The sequence below is a fragment of the Poecile atricapillus genome, chromosome 33, assembly GCF_030490865.1.
Source record: "Poecile atricapillus isolate bPoeAtr1 chromosome 33, bPoeAtr1.hap1, whole genome shotgun sequence".
Classification (NCBI taxonomy): domain Eukaryota; kingdom Metazoa; phylum Chordata; class Aves; order Passeriformes; family Paridae; genus Poecile; species Poecile atricapillus.
In genome coordinates this window covers 3,585,212-3,608,572 of record NC_081281.1, presented here as the reverse complement: position 1 = coordinate 3,608,572, position 23,361 = coordinate 3,585,212, and positions in this window count along the sequence as shown.

Genomic DNA, 23,361 nt, shown 5'->3' with positions numbered 1-23,361 from the left:
TGCTTGCCAAACTCCTCTGTGCCTGCTGCTGCTTCCATCTGACAAGGAGCACAGCCTTCTGACAGCTGCTTTCAACTTGCCTAAGAAGGAGCTTGGCCATTGGAATGTGCGGCAAATCTGAGTGTGCGGAAGGCGCAGGTGCCAGCTCCAGACAGAATTGATCCCCCGATTCAGTTTCTATTTGCCAGACGCATTGGAAATGTTTTCCACTGGCATTCGCGCCAAGAGTCGCAGGTTGCTTAACTCAGGAGCTCTGAGAATGGAACGGCAAGAGGTGTTCCGCTTTCGTCATAAACAGTGCTCCAGAGCGCTTGGCAATGGGCACAACGAAACGTGTGTGCGGGATAGTGACCATTCACGCCTAGTGCTGGCAATGCACGAGCACTGCCAAAAGGCAAAGGAAGGCGCTTAGCATCCGGCTTGTGCGCAAAGCTTTCAGACTGCCAGAGGACCGTAGCTGTGGTAAGCCGGTTTGCTCATTTGACGTTAGATGTCACCTGCAAGAACTTCACCGGCATTTGGTTTATGCTGCTACCCGTTGTTAGGCGACAACAAGGGCACATGTAGCAAATGCTTTTTCCTGGCCCATTTTGCTAGGCCACGCTCTTCTGTGGCTCTTTAGTGCTTGCCAAACTCCTCTGTGCCTGCTGCTGCTTCCATCTGACAAGGAGCACAGCCTTCTGACAGCTGCTTTCAACTTGCTTAAGAAGGAGCTTGGCCATTGGAATGTGCGGCAAATCTGAGTGTGCGGAAGGCGCAGGTGCCAGCTCCAGACAAAAGCGATCCCCCGGTTCAGTTTCTATTTGCCAGACGCATTGGAAATGTTTTCCACTGGCATTCACGCCAAGAGTCGCAGGTTGCTTAACTCAGGAGCTCTGAGAATGGAACGGCAAGAGGTGTTCCGCTTTCGTCATAAACAGTGCTCCAGAGCGCTTGGCAACGGGCACAACGAAACGTGTGTGCGGGATAGTGACCATTCCCGCCTAGTGCTGGCAATGCACGAGCACTGCCAAAAGGCACAGGAAGGCGCTTAGCATCCGGCTTGTGCGCAAAGCTTTCAGACTGCCAGAGGACCGTAGCTGTGGTAAGCCGGTTTGCTCATTTGACGTTAGATGTCACCTGCAAGAACTTCACCCGCATCTGGTTTATGCTGCTACCCGTTGTTAGGCGACAACAAGGGCACATGTAGCAAATGCTTTTTCCTGGCCCATTTTGCTAGGCCACGCTCTTCTGTGGCTCTTTAGTGCTTGCCAAACTCCTCTGTGCCTGCTGCTGCTTCCATCTGACAAGGAGCACAGCCTTCTGACAGCTGCTTTCAACTTGCCTAAGAAGGAGCTTGGCCATTGGAATGTGCGGCAAATCTGAGTGTGCGGAAGGCGCAGGTGCCAGCTCCAGACAAAAGCGATCCCCCGGTTCAGTTTCTATTTGCCAGACGCATTGGAAATGTTTTCCACTGGCATTCGCGCCAAGAGTCGCAGGTTGCTTAACTCAGGAGCTCTGAGAATGGAACGGCAAGAGGTGTTCCGCTTTCGTCATAAACAGTGCTCCAGAGCGCTTGGCAACGGGCACAACGAAACGTGTGTGCGGGATAGTGACCATTCACGCCTAGTGCTGGCAATGCACGAGCACTGCCAAAAGGCAAAGGAAGGCGCTTAGCATCCGGCTTGTGCGCAAAGCTTTCAGACTGCCAGAGGACCGTAGCTGTGGTAAGCCGGGTTGCTCATTTGACGTTAGATGTCACCTGCAAGAACTTCACCCGCATCTGGTTTATGCTGCTACCCGTTGTTAGGCGACAACAAGGGCACATGTAGCAAATGCTTTTTCCTGGCCCATTTTGCTAGGCCACGCTCTTCTGTGGCTCTTTAGTGCTTGCCAAACTCCTCTGTGCCTGCTGCTGCTTCCATCTGACAAGGAGCACAGCCTTCTGACAGCTGCTTTCAACTTGCTTAAGAAGGAGCTTGGCCATTGGAATGTGCGGCAAATCTGAGTGTGCGGAAGGCGCAGGTGCCAGCTCCAGACAAAAGCGATCCCCCGGTTCAGTTTCTATTTGCCAGACGCATTGGAAATGTTTTCCACTGGCATTCACGCCAAGAGTCGCAGGTTGCTTAACTCAGGAGCTCTGAGAATGGAACGGCAAGAGGTGTTCCGCTTTCGTCATAAACAGTGCTCCAGAGCGCTTGGCAACGGGCACAACGAAACGTGTGTGCGGGATAGTGACCATTCCCGCCTAGTGCTGGCAATGCACGAGCACTGCCAAAAGGCACAGGAAGGCGCTTAGCATCCGGCTTGTGCGCAAAGCTTTCAGACTGCCAGAGGACCGTAGCTGTGGTAAGCCGGTTTGCTCATTTGACGTTAGATGTCACCTGCAAGAACTTCACCCGCATCTGGTTTATGCTGCTACCCGTTGTTAGGCGACAACAAGGGCACATGTAGCAAATGCTTTTTCCTGGCCCATTTTGCTAGGCCACGCTCTTCTGTGGCTCTTTAGTGCTTGCCAAACTCCTCTGTGCCTGCTGCTGCTTCCATCTGACAAGGAGCACAGCCTTCTGACAGCTGCTTTCAACTTGCCTAAGAAGGAGCTTGGCCATTGGAATGTGCGGCAAATCTGAGTGTGCGGAAGGCGCAGGTGCCAGCTCCAGACAGAAGCGATCCCCCGGTTCAGTTTCTATTTGCCAGACGCATTGGAAATGTTTTCCACTGGCATTCGCGCCAAGAGTCGCAGGTTGCTTAACTCAGGAGCTCTGAGAATGGAACGGCAAGAGGTGTTCCGCTTTCGTCATAAACAGTGCTCCAGAGCGCTTGGCAACGGGCACAACGAAACGTGTGTGCGGGATAGTGACCATTCACGCCTAGTGCTGGCAATGCACGAGCACTGCCAAAAGGCAAAGGAAGGCGCTTAGCATCCGGCTTGTGCGCAAAGCTTTCAGACTGCCAGAGGACCGTAGCTGTGGTAAGCCGGGTTGCTCATTTGACGTTAGATGTCACCTGCAAGAACTTCACCGGCATCTGGTTTATGCTGCTACCCGTTGTTAGGCGACAACAAGGGCACATGTAGCAAATGCTTTTTCCTGGCCCATTTTGCTAGGCCACGCTCTTCTGTGGCTCTTTAGTGCTTGCCAAACTCCTCTGTGCCTGCTGCTGCTTCCATCTGACAAGGAGCACAGCCTTCTGACAGCTGCTTTCAACTTGCTTAAGAAGGAGCTTGGCCATTGGAATGTGCGGCAAATCTGAGTGTGCGGAAGGCGCAGGTGCCAGCTCCAGACAAAAGCGATCCCCCGGTTCAGTTTCTATTTGCCAGACGCATTGGAAATGTTTTCCACTGGCATTCGCGCCAAGAGTCGCAGGTTGCTTAACTCAGGAGCTCTGAGAATGGAACGGCAAGAGGTGTTCCGCTTTCGTCATAAACAGTGCTCCAGAGCGCTTGGCAACGGGCACAACGAAACGTGTGTGCGGGATAGTGACCATTCCCGCCTAGTGCTGGCAATGCACGAGCAGTGTCAAAAGGCACAGGAAGGCGCTTAGCATCCGGCTTGTGCGCAAAGCTTTCAGACTGCCAGAGGACCGTAGCTGTGGTAAGCCGGTTTGCTCATTTGACGTTAGATGTCACCTGCAAGAACTTCACCGGCATCTGGTTTATGCTGCTACCCGTTGTTAGGCGACAACAAGGGCACATGTAGCAAATGCTTTTTCCTGCCCCATTTTGCTAGGCCACGCTCTTCTGTGGCTCTTTAGTGCTTGCCAAACTCCTCTGTGCCTGCTGCTGCTTCCATCTGACAAGGAGCACAGCCTTCTGACAGCTGCTTTCAACTTGCCTAAGAAGGAGCTTGGCCATTGGAATGTGCGGCAAATCTGAGTGTGCGGAAGGCGCAGGTGCCAGCTCCAGACAGAAGCGATCCCCCGGTTCAGTTTCTATTTGCCAGACGCATTGGAAATGTTTTCCACTGGCATTCGCGCCAAGAGTCGCAGGTTGCTTAACTCAGGAGCTCTGAGAATGGAACGGCAAGAGGTGTTCCGCTTTCGTCATAAACAGTGCTCCAGAGCGCTTGGCAACGGGCACAACGAAACGTGTGTGCTGGATAGTGACCATTCACGCCTAGTGCTGGCAATGCACGAGCACTGCCAAAAGGCAAAGGAAGGCGCTTAGCATCCGGCTTGTGCGCAAAGCTTTCAGACTGCCAGAGGACCGTAGCTGTGGTAAGCCGGGTTGCTCATTTGACGTTAGATGTCACCTGCAAGAACTTCACCGGCATCTGGTTTATGCTGCTACCCGTTGTTAGGCGACAACAAGGGCACATGTAGCAAATGCTTTTTCCTGGCCCATTTTGCTAGGCCACGCTCTTCTGTGGCTCTTTAGTGCTTGCCAAACTCCTCTGTGCCTGCTGCTGCTTCCATCTGACAAGGAGCACAGCCTTCTGACAGCTGCTTTCAACTTGCTTAAGAAGGAGCTTGGCCATTGGAATGTGCGGCAAATCTGAGTGTGCGGAAGGCGCAGGTGCCAGCTCCAGACAAAAGCGATCCCCCGGTTCAGTTTCTATTTGCCAGACGCATTGGAAATGTTTTCCACTGGCATTCACGCCAAGAGTCGCAGGTTGCTTAACTCAGGAGCTCTGAGAATGGAACGGCAAGAGGTGTTCCGCTTTCGTCATAAACAGTGCTCCAGAGCGCTTGGCAACGGGCACAACGAAACGTGTGTGCGGGATAGTGACCATTCCCGCCTAGTGCTGGCAATGCACGAGCACTGCCAAAAGGCAAAGGAAGGCGCTTAGCATCCGGCTTGTGCGCAAAGCTTTCAGACTGCCAGAGGACCGTAGCTGTGGTAAGCCGGTTTGCTCATTTGACGTTAGATGTCACCTGCAAGAACTTCACCCGCATCTGGTTTATGCTGCTACCCGTTGTTAGGCGACAACAAGGGCACATGTAGCAAATGCTTTTTCCTGGCCCATTTTGCTAGGCCACGCTCTTCTGTGGCTCTTTAGTGCTTGCCAAACTCCTCTGTGCCTGCTGCTGCTTCCATCTGACAAGGAGCACAGCCTTCTGACAGCTGCTTTCAACTTGCTTAAGAAGGAGCTTGGCCATTGGAATGTGCGGCAAATCTGAGTGTGCGGAAGGCGCAGGTGCCAGCTCCAGACAAAAGCGATCCCCCGGTTCAGTTTCTATTTGCCAGACGCATTGGAAATGTTTTCCACTGGCATTCACGCCAAGAGTCGCAGGTTGCTTAACTCAGGAGCTCTGAGAATGGAACGGCAAGAGGTGTTCCGCTTTCGTCATAAACAGTGCTCCAGAGCGCTTGGCAACGGGCACAACGAAACGTGTGTGCGGGATAGTGACCATTCCCGCCTAGTGCTGGCAATGCACGAGCAGTGTCAAAAGGCACAGGAAGGCGCTTAGCATCCGGCTTGTGCGCAAAGCTTTCAGACTGCCAGAGGACCGTAGCTGTGGTAAGCCGGTTTGCTCATTTGACGTTAGATGTCACCTGCAAGAACTTCACCCGCATCTGGTTTATGCTGCTACCCGTTGTTAGGCGACAACAAGGGCACATGTAGCAAATGCTTTTTCCTGGCCCATTTTGCTAGGCCACGCTCTTCTGTGGCTCTTTAGTGCTTGCCAAACTCCGATGTGCCTGCTGCTGCTTCCATCTGACAAGGAGCACAGCCTTCTGACAGCTGCTTTCAACTTGCCTAAGAAGGAGCTTGGCCATTGGAATGTGCGGCAAATCTGAGTGTGCGGAAGGCGCAGGTGCCAGCTCCAGACAAAAGCGATCCCCCGGTTCAGTTTCTATTTGCCAGACGCATTGGAAATGTTTTCCACTGGCATTCGCGCCAAGAGTCGCAGGTTGCTTAACTCAGGAGCTCTGAGAATGGAACGGCAAGAGGTGTTCCGCTTTCGTCATAAACAGTGCTCCAGAGCGCTTGGCAACGGGCACAACGAAACGTGTGTGCGGGATAGTGACCATTCCCGCCTAGTGCTGGCAATGCACGAGCACTGCCAAAAGGCACAGGAAGGCGCTTAGCATCCGGCTTGTGCGCAAAGCTTTCAGACTGCCAGAGGACCGTAGCTGTGGTAAGCCGGTTTGCTCATTTGACGTTAGATGTCACCTGCAAGAACTTCACCCGCATCTGGTTTATGCTGCTACCCGTTGTTAGGCGACAACAAGGGCACATGTAGCAAATGCTTTTTCCTGGCCCATTTTGCTAGGCCACGCTCTTCTGTGGCTCTTTAGTGCTTGCCAAACTCCTCTGTGCCTGCTGCTGCTTCCATCTGACAAGGAGCACAGCCTTCTGACAGCTGCTTTCAACTTGCCTAAGAAGGAGCTTGGCCATTGGAATGTGCGGCAAATCTGAGTGTGCGGAAGGCGCAGGTGCCAGCTCCAGACAGAATTGATCCCCCGATTCAGTTTCTATTTGCCAGACGCATTGGAAATGTTTTCCACTGGCATTCGCGCCAAGAGTCGCAGGTTGCTTAACTCAGGAGCTCTGAGAATGGAACGGCAAGAGGTGTTCCGCTTTCGTCATAAACAGTGCTCCAGAGCGCTTGGCAATGGGCACAACGAAACGTGTGTGCGGGATAGTGACCATTCACGCCTAGTGCTGGCAATGCACGAGCACTGCCAAAAGGCAAAGGAAGGCGCTTAGCATCCGGCTTGTGCGCAAAGCTTTCAGACTGCCGGAGGACCGTAGCTGTGGTAAGCCGGTTTGCTCATTTGACGTTAGATGTCACCTGCAAGAACTTCACCGGCATTTGGTTTATGCTGCTACCCGTTGTTAGGCGACAACAAGGGCACATGTAGCAAATGCTTTTTCCTGGCCCATTTTGCTAGGCCACGCTCTTCTGTGGCTCTTTAGTGCTTGCCAAACTCCTCTGTGCCTGCTGCTGCTTCCATCTGACAAGGAGCACAGCCTTCTGACAGCTGCTTTCAACTTGCTTAAGAAGGAGCTTGGCCATTGGAATGTGCGGCAAATCTGAGTGTGCGGAAGGCGCAGGTGCCAGCTCCAGACAAAAGCGATCCCCCGGTTCAGTTTCTATTTGCCAGACGCATTGGAAATGTTTTCCACTGGCATTCACGCCAAGAGTCGCAGGTTGCTTAACTCAGGAGCTCTGAGAATGGAACGGCAAGAGGTGTTCCGCTTTCGTCATAAACAGTGCTCCAGAGCGCTTGGCAACGGGCACAACGAAACGTGTGTGCGGGATAGTGACCATTCCCGCCTAGTGCTGGCAATGCACGAGCACTGCCAAAAGGCACAGGAAGGCGCTTAGCATCCGGCTTGTGCGCAAAGCTTTCAGACTGCCAGAGGACCGTAGCTGTGGTAAGCCGGTTTGCTCATTTGACGTTAGATGTCACCTGCAAGAACTTCACCCGCATCTGGTTTATGCTGCTACCCGTTGTTAGGCGACAACAAGGGCACATGTAGCAAATGCTTTTTCCTGGCCCATTTTGCTAGGCCACGCTCTTCTGTGGCTCTTTAGTGCTTGCCAAACTCCTCTGTGCCTGCTGCTGCTTCCATCTGACAAGGAGCACAGCCTTCTGACAGCTGCTTTCAACTTGCCTAAGAAGGAGCTTGGCCATTGGAATGTGCGGCAAATCTGAGTGTGCGGAAGGCGCAGGTGCCAGCTCCAGACAAAAGCGATCCCCCGGTTCAGTTTCTATTTGCCAGACGCATTGGAAATGTTTTCCACTGGCATTCGCGCCAAGAGTCGCAGGTTGCTTAACTCAGGAGCTCTGAGAATGGAACGGCAAGAGGTGTTCCGCTTTCGTCATAAACAGTGCTCCAGAGCGCTTGGCAACGGGCACAACGAAACGTGTGTGCGGGATAGTGACCATTCCCGCCTAGTGCTGGCAATGCACGAGCACTGCCAAAAGGCACAGGAAGGCGCTTAGCATCCGGCTTGTGCGCAAAGCTTTCAGACTGCCAGAGGACCGTAGCTGTGGTAAGCCGGTTTGCTCATTTGACGTTAGATGTCACCTGCAAGAACTTCACCCGCATCTGGTTTATGCTGCTACCCGTTGTTAGGCGACAACAAGGGCACATGTAGCAAATGCTTTTTCCTGGCCCATTTTGCTAGGCCACGCTCTTCTGTGGCTCTTTAGTGCTTGCCAAACTCCTCTGTGCCTGCTGCTGCTTCCATCTGACAAGGAGCACAGCCTTCTGACAGCTGCTTTCAACTTGCCTAAGAAGGAGCTTGGCCATTGGAATGTGCGGCAAATCTGAGTGTGCGGAAGGCGCAGGTGCCAGCTCCAGACAGAATTGATCCCCCGATTCAGTTTCTATTTGCCAGACGCATTGGAAATGTTTTCCACTGGCATTCGCGCCAAGAGTCGCAGGTTGCTTAACTCAGGAGCTCTGAGAATGGAACGGCAAGAGGTGTTCCGCTTTCGTCATAAACAGTGCTCCAGAGCGCTTGGCAACGGGCACAACGAAACGTGTGTGCGGGATAGTGACCATTCCCGCCTAGTGCTGGCAATGCACGAGCACTGCCAAAAGGCACAGGAAGGCGCTTAGCATCCGGCTTGTGCGCAAAGCTTTCAGACTGCCAGAGGACCGTAGCTGTGGTAAGCCGGTTTGCTCATTTGACGTTAGATGTCACCTGCAAGAACTTCACCCGCATCTGGTTTATGCTGCTACCCGTTGTTAGGCGACAACAAGGGCACATGTAGCAAATGCTTTTTCCTGGCCCATTTTGCTAGGCCACGCTCTTCTGTGGCTCTTTAGTGCTTGCCAAACTCCTCTGTGCCTGCTGCTGCTTCCATCTGACAAGGAGCACAGCCTTCTGACAGCTGCTTTCAACTTGCCTAAGAAGGAGCTTGGCCATTGGAATGTGCGGCAAATCTGAGTGTGCGGAAGGCGCAGGTGCCAGCTCCAGACAGAATTGATCCCCCGATTCAGTTTCTATTTGCCAGACGCATTGGAAATGTTTTCCACTGGCATTCGCGCCAAGAGTCGCAGGTTGCTTAACTCAGGAGCTCTGAGAATGGAACGGCAAGAGGTGTTCCGCTTTCGTCATAAACAGTGCTCCAGAGCGCTTGGCAACGGGCACAACGAAACGTGTGTGCGGGATAGTGACCATTCACGCCTAGTGCTGGCAATGCACGAGCACTGCCAAAAGGCAAAGGAATGCGCTTAGCATCCGGCTTGTGCGCAAAGCTTTCAGACTGCCAGAGGACCGTAGCTGTGGTAAGCCGGGTTGCTCATTTGACGTTAGATGTCACCTGCAAGAACTTCACCGGCATTTGGTTTATGCTGCTACCCGTTGTTAGGCGACAACAAGGGCACATGTAGCAAATGCTTTTTCCTGGCCCATTTTGCTAGGCCACGCTCTTCTGTGGCTCTTTAGTGCTTGCCAAACTCCTCTGTGCCTGCTGCTGCTTCCATCTGACAAGGAGCACAGCCTTCTGACAGCTGCTTTCAACTTGCCTAAGAAGGAGCTTGGCCATTGGAATGTGCGGCAAATCTGAGTGTGCGGAAGGCGCAGGTGCCAGCTCCAGACAGAATTGATCCCCCGATTCAGTTTCTATTTGCCAGACGCATTGGAAATGTTTTCCACTGGCATTCGCGCCAAGAGTCGCAGGTTGCTTAACTCAGGAGCTCTGAGAATGGAACGGCAAGAGGTGTTCCGCTTTCGTCATAAACAGTGCTCCAGAGCGCTTGGCAACGGGCACAACGAAACGTGTGTGCGGGATAGTGACCATTCCCGCCTAGTGCTGGCAATGCACGAGCACTGCCAAAAGGCAAAGGAAGGCGCTTAGCATCCGGCTTGTGCGCAAAGCTTTCAGACTGCCAGAGGACCGTAGCTGTGGTAAGCCGGGTTGCTCATTTGACGTTAGATGTCACCTGCAAGAACTTCACCGGCATTTGGTTTATGCTGCTACCCGTTGTTAGGCGACAACAAGGGCACATGTAGCAAATGCTTTTTCCTGCCCCATTTTGCTAGGCCACGCTCTTCTGTGGCTCTTTAGTGCTTGCCAAACTCCTCTGTGCCTGCTGCTGCTTCCATCTGACAAGGAGCACAGCCTTCTGACAGCTGCTTTCAACTTGCCTAAGAAGGAGCTTGGCCATTGGAATGTGCGGCAAATCTGAGTGTGCGGAAGGCGCAGGTGCCAGCTCCAGACAGAAGCGATCCCCCGGTTCAGTTTCTATTTGCCAGACGCATTGGAAATGTTTTCCACTGGCATTCGCGCCAAGAGTCGCAGGTTGCTTAACTCAGGAGCTCTGAGAATGGAACGGCAAGAGGTGTTCCGCTTTCGTCATAAACAGTGCTCCAGAGCGCTTGGCAACGGGCACAACGAAACGTGTGTGCGGGATAGTGACCATTCACGCCTAGTGCTGGCAATGCACGAGCACTGCCAAAAGGCAAAGGAAGGCGCTTAGCATCCGGCTTGTGCGCAAAGCTTTCAGACTGCCAGAGGACCGTAGCTGTGGTAAGCCGGGTTGCTCATTTGACGTTAGATGTCACCTGCAAGAACTTCACCGGCATTTGGTTTATGCTGCTACCCGTTGTTAGGCGACAACAAGGGCACATGTAGCAAATGCTTTTTCCTGCCCCATTTTGCTAGGCCACGCTCTTCTGTGGCTCTTTAGTGCTTGCCAAACTCCTCTGTGCCTGCTGCTGCTTCCATCTGACAAGGAGCACAGCCTTCTGACAGCTGCTTTCAGCTTGCCTAAGAAGGAGCTTGGCCATTGGAATGTGCGGCAAATCTGAGTGTGCGGAAGGCGCAGGTGCCAGCTCCAGACAGAAGCGATCCCCCGGTTCAGTTTCTATTTGCCAGACGCATTGGAAATGTTTTCCACTGGCATTCGCGCCAAGAGTCGCAGGTTGCTTAACTCAGGAGCTCTGAGAATGGAACGGCAAGAGGTGTTCCGCTTTCGTCATAAACAGTGCTCCAGAGCGCTTGGCAACGGGCACAACGAAACGTGTGTGCGGGATAGTGACCATTCCCGCCTAGTGCTGGCAATGCACGAGCACTGCCAAAAGGCACAGGAAGGCGCTTAGCATCCGGCTTGTGCGCAAAGCTTTCAGACTGCCAGAGGACCGTAGCTGTGGTAAGCCGGTTTGCTCATTTGACGTTAGATGTCACCTGCAAGAACTTCACCCGCATCTGGTTTATGCTGCTACCCGTTGTTAGGCGACAACAAGGGCACATGTAGCAAATGCTTTTTCCTGCCCCATTTTGCTAGGCCACGCTCTTCTGTGGCTCTTTAGTGCTTGCCAAACTCCTCTGTGCCTGCTGCTGCTTCCATCTGACAAGGAGCACAGCCTTCTGACAGCTGCTTTCAACTTGCCTAAGAAGGAGCTTGGCCATTGGAATGTGCGGCAAATCTGAGTGTGCGGAAGGCGCAGGTGCCAGCTCCAGACAGAATTGATCCCCCGATTCAGTTTCTATTTGCCAGACGCATTGGAAATGTTTTCCACTGGCATTCGCGCCAAGAGTCGCAGGTTGCTTAACTCAGGAGCTCTGAGAATGGAACGGCAAGAGGTGTTCCGCTTTCGTCATAAACAGTGCTCCAGAGCGCTTGGCAACGGGCACAACGAAACGTGTGTGCGGGATAGTGACCATTCACGCCTAGTGCTGGCAATGCACGAGCACTGCCAAAAGGCAAAGGAAGGCGCTTAGCATCCGGCTTGTGCGCAAAGCTTTCAGACTGCCAGAGGACCGTAGCTGTGGTAAGCCGGGTTGCTCATTTGACGTTAGATGTCACCTGCAAGAACTTCACCGGCATTTGGTTTATGCTGCTACCCGTTGTTAGGCGACAACAAGGGCACATGTAGCAAATGCTTTTTCCTGCCCCATTTTGCTAGGCCACGCTCTTCTGTGGCTCTTTAGTGCTTGCCAAACTCCTCTGTGCCTGCTGCTGCTTCCATCTGACAAGGAGCACAGCCTTCTGACAGCTGCTTTCAACTTGCCTAAGAAGGAGCTTGGCCATTGGAATGTGCGGCAAATCTGAGTGTGCGGAAGGCGCAGGTGCCAGCTCCAGACAGAAGCGATCCCCCGGTTCAGTTTCTATTTGCCAGACGCATTGGAAATGTTTTCCACTGGCATTCGCGCCAAGAGTCGCAGGTTGCTTAACTCAGGAGCTCTGAGAATGGAACGGCAAGAGGTGTTCCGCTTTCGTCATAAACAGTGCTCCAGAGCGCTTGGCAACGGGCACAACGAAACGTGTGTGCGGGATAGTGACCATTCCCGCCTAGTGCTGGCAATGCACGAGCACTGCCAAAAGGCAAAGGAAGGCGCTTAGCATCCGGCTTGTGCGCAAAGCTTTCAGACTGCCAGAGGACCGTAGCTGTGGTAAGCCGGTTTGCTCATTTGACGTTAGATGTCACCTGCAAGAACTTCACCCGCATCTGGTTTATGCTGCTACCCGTTGTTAGGCGACAACAAGGGCACATGTAGCAAATGCTTTTTCCTGGCCCATTTTGCTAGGCCACGCTCTTCTGTGGCTCTTTAGTGCTTGCCAAACTCCTCTGTGCCTGCTGCTGCTTCCATCTGACAAGGAGCACAGCCTTCTGACAGCTGCTTTCAACTTGCTTAAGAAGGAGCTTGGCCATTGGAATGTGCGGCAAATCTGAGTGTGCGGAAGGCGCAGGTGCCAGCTCCAGACAAAAGCGATCCCCCGGTTCAGTTTCTATTTGCCAGACGCATTGGAAATGTTTTCCACTGGCATTCACGCCAAGAGTCGCAGGTTGCTTAACTCAGGAGCTCTGAGAATGGAACGGCAAGAGGTGTTCCGCTTTCGTCATAAACAGTGCTCCAGAGCGCTTGGCAACGGGCACAACGAAACGTGTGTGCGGGATAGTGACCATTCCCGCCTAGTGCTGGCAATGCACGAGCAGTGTCAAAAGGCACAGGAAGGCGCTTAGCATCCGGCTTGTGCGCAAAGCTTTCAGACTGCCAGAGGACCGTAGCTGTGGTAAGCCGGTTTGCTCATTTGACGTTAGATGTCACCTGCAAGAACTTCACCCGCATCTGGTTTATGCTGCTACCCGTTGTTAGGCGACAACAAGGGCACATGTAGCAAATGCTTTTTCCTGGCCCATTTTGCTAGGCCACGCTCTTCTGTGGCTCTTTAGTGCTTGCCAAACTCCTCTGTGCCTGCTGCTGCTTCCATCTGACAAGGAGCACAGCCTTCTGACAGCTGCTTTCAACTTGCCTAAGAAGGAGCTTGGCCATTGGAATGTGCGGCAAATCTGAGTGTGCGGAAGGCGCAGGTGCCAGCTCCAGACAAAAGCGATCCCCCGGTTCAGTTTCTATTTGCCAGACGCATTGGAAATGTTTTCCACTGGCATTCGCGCCAAGAGTCGCAGGTTGCTTAACTCAGGAGCTCTGAGAATGGAACGGCAAGAGGTGTTCCGCTTTCGTCATAAACAGTGCTCCAGAGCGCTTGGCAACGGGCACAACGAAACGTGTGTGCGGGATAGTGACCATTCCCGCCTAGTGCTGGCAATGCACGAGCACTGCCAAAAGGCACAGGAAGGCGCTTAGCATCCGGCTTGTGCGCAAAGCTTTCAGACTGCCAGAGGACCGTAGCTGTGGTAAGCCGGTTTGCTCATTTGACGTTAGATGTCACCTGCAAGAACTTCACCCGCATCTGGTTTATGCTGCTACCCGTTGTTAGGCGACAACAAGGGCACATGTAGCAAATGCTTTTTCCTGGCCCATTTTGCTAGGCCACGCTCTTCTGTGGCTCTTTAGTGCTTGCCAAACTCCTCTGTGCCTGCTGCTGCTTCCATCTGACAAGGAGCACAGCCTTCTGACAGCTGCTTTCAACTTGCCTAAGAAGGAGCTTGGCCATTGGAATGTGCGGCAAATCTGAGTGTGCGGAAGGCGCAGGTGCCAGCTCCAGACAGAATTGATCCCCCGATTCAGTTTCTATTTGCCAGACGCATTGGAAATGTTTTCCACTGGCATTCGCGCCAAGAGTCGCAGGTTGCTTAACTCAGGAGCTCTGAGAATGGAACGGCAAGAGGTGTTCCGCTTTCGTCATAAACAGTGCTCCAGAGCGCTTGGCAATGGGCACAACGAAACGTGTGTGCGGGATAGTGACCATTCACGCCTAGTGCTGGCAATGCACGAGCACTGCCAAAAGGCAAAGGAAGGCGCTTAGCATCCGGCTTGTGCGCAAAGCTTTCAGACTGCCAGAGGACCGTAGCTGTGGTAAGCCGGTTTGCTCATTTGACGTTAGATGTCACCTGCAAGAACTTCACCGGCATTTGGTTTATGCTGCTACCCGTTGTTAGGCGACAACAAGGGCACATGTAGCAAATGCTTTTTCCTGGCCCATTTTGCTAGGCCACGCTCTTCTGTGGCTCTTTAGTGCTTGCCAAACTCCTCTGTGCCTGCTGCTGCTTCCATCTGACAAGGAGCACAGCCTTCTGACAGCTGCTTTCAACTTGCTTAAGAAGGAGCTTGGCCATTGGAATGTGCGGCAAATCTGAGTGTGCGGAAGGCGCAGGTGCCAGCTCCAGACAAAAGCGATCCCCCGGTTCAGTTTCTATTTGCCAGACGCATTGGAAATGTTTTCCACTGGCATTCACGCCAAGAGTCGCAGGTTGCTTAACTCAGGAGCTCTGAGAATGGAACGGCAAGAGGTGTTCCGCTTTCGTCATAAACAGTGCTCCAGAGCGCTTGGCAACGGGCACAACGAAACGTGTGTGCGGGATAGTGACCATTCCCGCCTAGTGCTGGCAATGCACGAGCACTGCCAAAAGGCACAGGAAGGCGCTTAGCATCCGGCTTGTGCGCAAAGCTTTCAGACTGCCAGAGGACCGTAGCTGTGGTAAGCCGGTTTGCTCATTTGACGTTAGATGTCACCTGCAAGAACTTCACCCGCATCTGGTTTATGCTGCTACCCGTTGTTAGGCGACAACAAGGGCACATGTAGCAAATGCTTTTTCCTGGCCCATTTTGCTAGGCCACGCTCTTCTGTGGCTCTTTAGTGCTTGCCAAACTCCTCTGTGCCTGCTGCTGCTTCCATCTGACAAGGAGCACAGCCTTCTGACAGCTGCTTTCAACTTGCCTAAGAAGGAGCTTGGCCATTGGAATGTGCGGCAAATCTGAGTGTGCGGAAGGCGCAGGTGCCAGCTCCAGACAAAAGCGATCCCCCGGTTCAGTTTCTATTTGCCAGACGCATTGGAAATGTTTTCCACTGGCATTCGCGCCAAGAGTCGCAGGTTGCTTAACTCAGGAGCTCTGAGAATGGAACGGCAAGAGGTGTTCCGCTTTCGTCATAAACAGTGCTCCAGAGCGCTTGGCAACGGGCACAACGAAACGTGTGTGCGGGATAGTGACCATTCCCGCCTAGTGCTGGCAATGCACGAGCACTGCCAAAAGGCACAGGAAGGCGCTTAGCATCCGGCTTGTGCGCAAAGCTTTCAGACTGCCAGAGGACCGTAGCTGTGGTAAGCCGGGTTGCTCATTTGACGTTAGATGTCACCTGCAAGAACTTCACCGGCATTTGGTTTATGCTGCTACCCGTTGTTAGGCGACAACAAGGGCACATGTAGCAAATGCTTTTTCCTGCCCCATTTTGCTAGGCCACGCTCTTCTGTGGCTCTTTAGTGCTTGCCAAACTCCTCTGTGCCTGCTGCTGCTTCCATCTGACAAGGAGCACAGCCTTCTGACAGCTGCTTTCAACTTGCCTAAGAAGGAGCTTGGCCATTGGAATGTGCGGCAAATCTGAGTGTGCGGAAGGCGCAGGTGCCAGCTCCAGACAGAAGCGATCCCCCGGTTCAGTTTCTATTTGCCAGACGCATTGGAAATGTTTTCCACTGGCATTCACGCCAAGAGTCGCAGGTTGCTTAACTCAGGAGCTCTGAGAATGGAACGGCAAGAGGTGTTCCGCTTTCGTCATAAACAGTGCTCCAGAGCGCTTGGCAACGGGCACAACGAAACGTGTGTGCGGGATAGTGACCATTCCCGCCTAGTGCTGGCAATGCACGAGCACTGCCAAAAGGCAAAGGAAGGCGCTTAGCATCCGGCTTGTGCGCAAAGCTTTCAGACTGCCAGAGGACCGTAGCTGTGGTAAGCCGGTTTGCTCATTTGACGTTAGATGTCACCTGCAAGAACTTCACCCGCATCTGGTTTATGCTGCTACCCGTTGTTAGGCGACAACAAGGGCACATGTAGCAAATGCTTTTTCCTGGCCCATTTTGCTAGGCCACACTCTTCTGTGGCTCTTTAGTGCTTGCCAAACTCCTCTGTGCCTGCTGCTGCTTCCATCTGACAAGGAGCACAGCCTTCTGACAGCTGCTTTCAACTTGCTTAAGAAGGAGCTTGGCCATTGGAATGTGCGGCAAATCTGAGTGTGCGGAAGGCGCAGGTGCCAGCTCCAGACAAAAGCGATCCCCCGGTTCAGTTTCTATTTGCCAGACGCATTGGAAATGTTTTCCACTGGCATTCACGCCAAGAGTCGCAGGTTGCTTAACTCAGGAGCTCTGAGAATGGAACGGCAAGAGGTGTTCCGCTTTCGTCATAAACAGTGCTCCAGAGCGCTTGGCAACGGGCACAACGAAACGTGTGTGCGGGATAGTGACCATTCCCGCCTAGTGCTGGCAATGCACGAGCAGTGTCAAAAGGCACAGGAAGGCGCTTAGCATCCGGCTTGTGCGCAAAGCTTTCAGACTGCCAGAGGACCGTAGCTGTGGTAAGCCGGTTTGCTCATTTGACGTTAGATGTCACCTGCAAGAACTTCACCCGCATCTGGTTTATGCTGCTACCCGTTGTTAGGCGACAACAAGGGCACATGTAGCAAATGCTTTTTCCTGGCCCATTTTGCTAGGCCACGCTCTTCTGTGGCTCTTTAGTGCTTGCCAAACTCCTCTGTGCCTGCTGCTGCTTCCATCTGACAAGGAGCACAGCCTTCTGACAGCTGCTTTCAACTTGCCTAAGAAGGAGCTTGGCCATTGGAATGTGCGGCAAATCTGAGTGTGCGGAAGGCGCAGGTGCCAGCTCCAGACAAAAGCGATCCCCCGGTTCAGTTTCTATTTGCCAGACGCATTGGAAATGTTTTCCACTGGCATTCGCGCCAAGAGTCGCAGGTTGCTTAACTCAGGAGCTCTGAGAATGGAACGGCAAGAGGTGTTCCGCTTTCGTCATAAACAGTGCTCCAGAGCGCTTGGCAACGGGCACAACGAAACGTGTGTGCGGGATAGTGACCATTCCCGCCTAGTGCTGGCAATGCACGAGCACTGCCAAAAGGCACAGGAAGGCGCTTAGCATCCGGCTTGTGCGCAAAGCTTTCAGACTGCCAGAGGACCGTAGCTGTGGTAAGCCGGGTTGCTCATTTGACGTTAGATGTCACCTGCAAGAACTTCACCGGCATTTGGTTTATGCTGCTACCCGTTGTTAGGCGACAACAAGGGCACATGTAGCAAATGCTTTTTCCTGGCCCATTTTGCTAGGCCACGCTCTTCTGTGGCTCTTTAGTGCTTGCCAAACTCCTCTGTGCCTGCTGCTGCTTCCATCTGACAAGGAGCACAGCCTTCTGACAGCTGCTTTCAACTTGCCTAAGAAGGAGCTTGGCCATTGGAATGTGCGGCAAATCTGAGTGTGCGGAAGGCGCAGGTGCCAGCTCCAGACAGAAGCGATCCCCCGGTTCAGTTTCTATTTGCCAGACGCATTGGAAATGTTTTCCACTGGCATTCGCGCCAAGAGTCGCAGGTTGCTTAACTCAGGAGCTCTGAGAATGGAACGGCAAGAGGTGTTCCGCTTTCGTCATAAACAGTGCTCCAGAGCGCTTGGCAACGGGCACAACGAAACGTGTGTGCGGGATAGTGACCATTCCCGCCTAGTGCTGGCAATGCACGAGCACTGCCAAAAGGCAAAGGAAGGCGCTTAGCATCCGGCTTGTGCGCAAAGCTTTCAGACTGCCAGAGGACCGTAGCTGTGGTAAGCCGGTTTGCTCATTTGACGTTAGATGTCACCTGCAAGAACTTCACCCGCATCTGGTTTATGCTGCTACCCGTTGTTAGGCGACAACAAGGGCACATGTAGCAAATGCTTTTTCCTGGCCCATTTTGCTAGGCCACGCTCTTCTGTGGCTCTTTAGTGCTTGCCAAACTCCTCTGTGCCTGCTGCTGCTTCCATCTGACAAGGAGCACAGCCTTCTGACAGCTGCTTTCAACTTGCTTAAGAAGGAGCTTGGCCATTGGAATGTGCGGCAAATCTGAGTGTGCGGAAGGCGCAGGTGCCAGCTCCAGACAAAAGCGATCCCCCGGTTCAGTTTCTATTTGCCAGACGCATTGGAAATGTTTTCCACTGGCATTCACGCCAAGAGTCGCAGGTTGCTTAACTCAGGAGCTCTGAGAATGGAACGGCAAGAGGTGTTCCGCTTTCGTCATAAACAGTGCTCCAGAGCGCTTGGCAACGGGCACAACGAAACGTGTGTGCGGGATAGTGACCATTCCCGCCTAGTGCTGGCAATGCACGAGCACTGCCAAAAGGCACAGGAAGGCGCTTAGCATCCGGCTTGTGCGCAAAGCTTTCAGACTGCCAGAGGACCGTAGCTGTGGTAAGCCGGTTTGCTCATTTGACGTTAGATGTCACCTGCAAGAACTTCACCCGCATCTGGTTTATGCTGCTACCCGTTGTTAGGCGACAACAAGGGCACATGTAGCAAATGCTTTTTCCTGGCCCATTTTGCTAGGCCACGCTCTTCTGTGGCTCTTTAGTGCTTGCCAAACTCCTCTGTGCCTGCTGCTGCTTCCATCTGACAAGGAGCACAGCCTTCTGACAGCTGCTTTCAACTTGCCTAAGAAGGAGCTTGGCCATTGGAATGTGCGGCAAATCTGAGTGTGCGGAAGGCGCAGGTGCCAGCTCCAGACAGAAGCGATCCCCCGGTTCAGTTTCTATTTGCCAGACGCATTGGAAATGTTTTCCACTGGCATTCGCGCCAAGAGTCGCAGGTTGCTTAACTCAGGAGCTCTGAGAATGGAACGGCAAGAGGTGTTCCGCTTTCGTCATAAACAGTGCTCCAGAGCGCTTGGCAACGGGCACAACGAAACGTGTGTGCGGGATAGTGACCATTCACGCCTAGTGCTGGCAATGCACGAGCACTGCCAAAAGGCAAAGGAAGGCGCTTAGCATCCGGCTTGTGCGCAAAGCTTTCAGACTGCCAGAGGACCGTAGCTGTGGTAAGCCGGGTTGCTCATTTGACGTTAGATGTCACCTGCAAGAACTTCACCGGCATCTGGTTTATGCTGCTACCCGTTGTTAGGCGACAACAAGGGCACATGTAGCAAATGCTTTTTCCTGGCCCATTTTGCTAGGCCACGCTCTTCTGTGGCTCTTTAGTGCTTGCCAAACTCCTCTGTGCCTGCTGCTGCTTCCATCTGACAAGGAGCACAGCCTTCTGACAGCTGCTTTCAACTTGCTTAAGAAGGAGCTTGGCCATTGGAATGTGCGGCAAATCTGAGTGTGCGGAAGGCGCAGGTGCCAGCTCCAGACAAAAGCGATCCCCCGATTCAGTTTCTATTTGCCAGACGCATTGGAAATGTTTTCCACTGGCATTCGCGCCAAGAGTCGCAGGTTGCTTAACTCAGGAGCTCTGAGAATGGAACGGCAAGAGGTGTTCCGCTTTCGTCATAAACAGTGCTCCAGAGCGCTTGGCAACGGGCACAACGAAACGTGTGTGCGGGATAGTGACCATTCCCGCCTAGTGCTGGCAATGCACGAGCAGTGTCAAAAGGCACAGGAAGGCGCTTAGCATCCGGCTTGTGCGCAAAGCTTTCAGACTGCCAGAGGACCGTAGCTGTGGTAAGCCGGTTTGCTCATTTGACGTTAGATGTCACCTGCAAGAACTTCACCGGCATCTGGTTTATGCTGCTACCCGTTGTTAGGCGACAACAAGGGCACATGTAGCAAATGCTTTTTCCTGGCCCATTTTGCTAGGCCACGCTCTTCTGTGGCTCTTTAGTGCTTGCCAAACTCCTCTGTGCCTGCTGCTGCTTCCATCTGACAAGGAGCACAGCCTTCTGACAGCTGCTTTCAACTTGCCTAAGAAGGAGCTTGGCCATTGGAATGTGCGGCAAATCTGAGTGTGCGGAAGGCGCAGGTGCCAGCTCCAGACAGAAGCGATCCCCCGGTTCAGTTTCTATTTGCCAGACGCATTGGAAATGTTTTCCACTGGCATTCGCGCCAAGAGTCGCAGGTTGCTTAACTCAGGAGCTCTGAGAATGGAACGGCAAGAGGTGTTCCGCTTTCGTCATAAACAGTGCTCCAGAGCGCTTGGCAACGGGCACAACGAAACGTGTGTGCTGGATAGTGACCATTCACGCCTAGTGCTGGCAATGCACGAGCACTGCCAAAAGGCAAAGGAAGGCGCTTAGCATCCGGCTTGTGCGCAAAGCTTTCAGACTGCCAGAGGACCGTAGCTGTGGTAAGCCGGGTTGCTCATTTGACGTTAGATGTCACCTGCAAGAACTTCACCGGCATCTGGTTTATGCTGCTACCCGTTGTTAGGCGACAACAAGGGCACATGTAGCAAATGCTTTTTCCTGGCCCATTTTGCTAGGCCACGCTCTTCTGTGGCTCTTTAGTGCTTGCCAAACTCCTCTGTGCCTGCTGCTGCTTCCATCTGACAAGGAGCACAGCCTTCTGACAGCTGCTTTCAACTTGCCTAAGAAGGAGCTTGGCCATTGGAATGTGCGGCAAATCTGAGTGTGCGGAAGGCGCAGGTGCCAGCTCCAGACAGAAGCGATCCCCCGGTTCAGTTTCTATTTGCCAGACGCATTGGAAATGTTTTCCACTGGCATTCGCGCCAAGAGTCGCAGGTTGCTTAACTCAGGAGCTCTGAGAATGGAACGGCAAGAGGTGTTCCGCTTTCGTCATAAACAGTGCTCCAGAGCGCTTGGCAACGGGCACAACGAAACGTGTGTGCGGGATAGTGACCATTCCCGCCTAGTGCTGGCAATGCACGAGCACTGCCAAAAGGCACAGGAAGGCGCTTAGCATCCTGCTTGTGCGCAAAGCTTTCAGACTGCCAGAGGACCGTAGCTGTGGGAAGCCGGCTTGCTCATTTGACGTTAGATGTCACCTGCAAGAACTTCACCCGCATCTGGTTTATGCTGCTACCCGTTGTTAGGCGACAACAAGGGCACATGTAGCAAATGCTTTTTCCTGGCCCATTTTGCTAGGCCACGCTCTTCTGTGGCTCTTTAGTGCTTGCTAAACTCCTATGTTCCTGCTGCTGCTTCCATCTGACAAGGAGCACAGCCTTCTGACAGCTGCTTTCAACTTGCCTAAGAAGGAGCTTGGCCATTGGAATGTGCGGCAAATCTGTGTGTGCGAAAGGCGCAGGTGCCAGCTCCTGACAAATGCCTTCCCCCCGTTCAGTTTCTATTTGCCAGACGCATTGGAAATGTTTTCCACTGGCATTCGCGCCAAGAGTCGCAGGTTGCTTAACTCAGGAGCTCTGAGAATGGAACGGCAAGAGGTGTTCCGCTTTCGTCATAAACAGTGCTCCAGAGCGCTTGGCAACGGGCACAACGAAACGTGTGTGCGGGATAGTGACCATTCACGCCTAGTGCTGGCAATGCACGAGCACTGCCAAAAGGCACAGGAAGGCGCTTAGCATCCGGCTTGTGCGCAAAGCTTTCAGACTGCCAGAGGACCGTAGCTGTGGTAAGCCGGCTTGCTCATTTGACGTTAGATGTCACCTGCAAGAACTTCACCCGCATCTGGTTTATGCTGCTACCCGTTGTTAGGCGACAACAAGGGCACATGTAGCAAATGCTTTTTCCTGGCCCATTTTGCTAGGCCACGCTCTTCTGTGGCTCTTTAGTGCTTGCCAAACTCCGATGTGCATGCTGCTGCTTCCATCTGACAAGGAGCACAGCCTTCTGACAGCTGCTTTCAACTTGCCTAAGAAGGAGCTTGGCTATTGGAATGTGCGGCAAATCTGTGTGTGCGGAAGGCGCAGGTACCTGCTCCTGACAAATGCCTTCCCCCCGTTCAGTTTCTATTTGCCAGACGCATTGGAAATGTTTTCCACTGGCATTCGCGCCAAGAGTCGCAGGTTGCTTAACTCAGGAGCTCTGAGAATGGAACGGCAAGAGGTGTTCCGCTTTCGTCATAAACAGTGCTCCAGAGCGCTTGGCAACGGGCACAACGAAACGTGTGTGCGGGATAGTGACCATTCACTCCTAGTGCTGGCAATGCACGAGCACTGCCAAAAGGCAAAGGAAGGCGCTTAGCATCCGGCTTGTGCGCAAAGCTTTCAGACTGCCAGAGGACCGTAGCTGTGGGAAGCCGGCTTGCTCATTTGACGTTAGATGTCACCTGCAAGAACTTCACCCGCATCTGGTTTATGCTGCTACCCGTTGTTAGGCGACAACAAGGGCACATGTAGCAAATGCTTTTTCCTGGCCCATTTTGCTAGGCCACGCTCTTCTGTGGCTCTTTAGTGCTTGCTAAACTCCTATGTTCCTGCTGCTGCTTCCATCTGACAAGGAGCACAGCCTTCTGACAGCTGCTTTCAACTTGCCTAAGAAGGAGCTTGGCTATTGGAATGTGCGGCAAATCTGTGTGTGCGGAAGGCGCAGGTACCAGCTCTTGACAAATGCCTTCCCCCCGTTCAGTTTCTATTTGCCAGACGCATTGGAAATGTTTTCCACTGGCATTCGCGCCAAGAGTCGCAGGTTGCTTAACTCAGGAGCTCTGAGAATGGAACGGCAAGAGGTGTTCCGCTTTCGTCATAAACAGTGCTCCAGAGCGCTTGGCAACGGGCACAACGAAACGTGTGTGCGGGATAGTGACCATTCACGCCTAGTGCTGGCAATGCACGAGCACTGCCAAAAGGCACAGGAAGGCGCTTAGCATCCGGCTTGTGCGCAAAGCTTTCAGACTGCCAGAGGACCGTAGCTGTGGGAAGCCGGCTTGCTCATTTGACGTTAGATGTCACCTGCAAGAACTTCACCCGCATCTGGTTTATGCTGCTACCCGTTGTTAGGCGACAACAAGGGCACATGTAGCAAATGCTTTTTCCTGGCCCATTTTGCTAGGCCACGCTCTTCTGTGGCTCTTTAGTGCTTTCCAAACTCCTCTGTGCCTGCTGCTGCTTCCATCTGACAAGGAGCACAGCCTTCTGACAGCTGCTTTCAACTTGCCTAAGAAGGAGCTTGGCTATTGGAATGTGCGGCAAATCTGTGTGTGCGAAAGGCGCAGGTGCCAGCTCCTGACAAATGCCTTCCCCCCGTTCAGTTTCTATTTGCCAGACGCATTGGAAATGTTTTCCACTGGCATTCGCGCCAAGAGTCGCAGGTTGCTTAACTCAGGAGCTCTGAGAATGGAACGGCAAGAGGTGTTCCGCTTTCGTCATAAACAGTGCTCCAGAGCGCTTGGCAACGGGCACAACGAAACGTGTGTGCGGGATA